Source organism: Colobus angolensis, unplaced genomic scaffold, assembly GCF_000951035.1.
Source record: "Colobus angolensis palliatus isolate OR3802 unplaced genomic scaffold, Cang.pa_1.0 Scaffold75, whole genome shotgun sequence".
In the NCBI taxonomy this organism is placed as follows: Eukaryota; Metazoa; Chordata; class Mammalia; order Primates; family Cercopithecidae; genus Colobus; species Colobus angolensis.
Window position 1 is genome coordinate 7,755 of NW_012121265.1, and position 643 is coordinate 8,397.

General features: G+C 44.2%; 1 long non-coding RNA gene across 1 annotated transcript in view; it reads right to left on the reverse strand.

The window, feature by feature from the left end:
* The window catches only part of LOC105501752, an 11,431-nt gene that overhangs the window by 5,068 nt on the left and 5,720 nt on the right, over positions 1–643 (reverse strand). The gene's annotated exons all lie outside the window — the stretch shown is intronic.

Sequence of the window (643 nt, forward strand, 5' to 3'; positions counted from 1 at the left end):
ATTTAAGCTGGTATTCTAGTCATGTTTCACAGAGTCCCACTATTAGCTATACATTAGCCCTAAAACAGGAAAAAATGTCTGTCTGGGTACATGCCAGAGGCTCAGCCACTTTGTTCCAATATTCTATTCTTTGAAAAAACCTGCTGGTTGCTTGGGATTAGGAAAGTCCACGATTACCACATCCTAGTCTTCCACATGTCACACTGATACTGTTCATATCAAACAACACACCAAGAAAAGTCTACTTCATACTTGAGCTGTCTTAAACATCTTTTCTAAATTTTTTTTTTTTTGAGACAGAGTTTCACTCTTGTTGCCTAGGCTAGAGTACAATGGCGCAATCTCGGCTCACCACAACCTCTGCCTCGCAGGTTCAAGAGATTCTCCTGCCGCAGGCCTCCTGAGTAGCTGGGATTACAATCACGCGCCACCACACCCGGCTAATATTTTGTATTTTCAGTAGAGATGAGGTTTCTCCATGTTGGTCAGGCTGGTCTTGAACTCACAACCTCAGGTGATCCACCAGCCTCAGCCTCCCAAAATGCTGGGATTACTGGTGTGAGCCAACGCACTCGGCCTGCCTTTCTAAATTCTTAATTTATCCTGGCCGGGTATATCATCTGAAGTCAAGAGTTCAAGACCA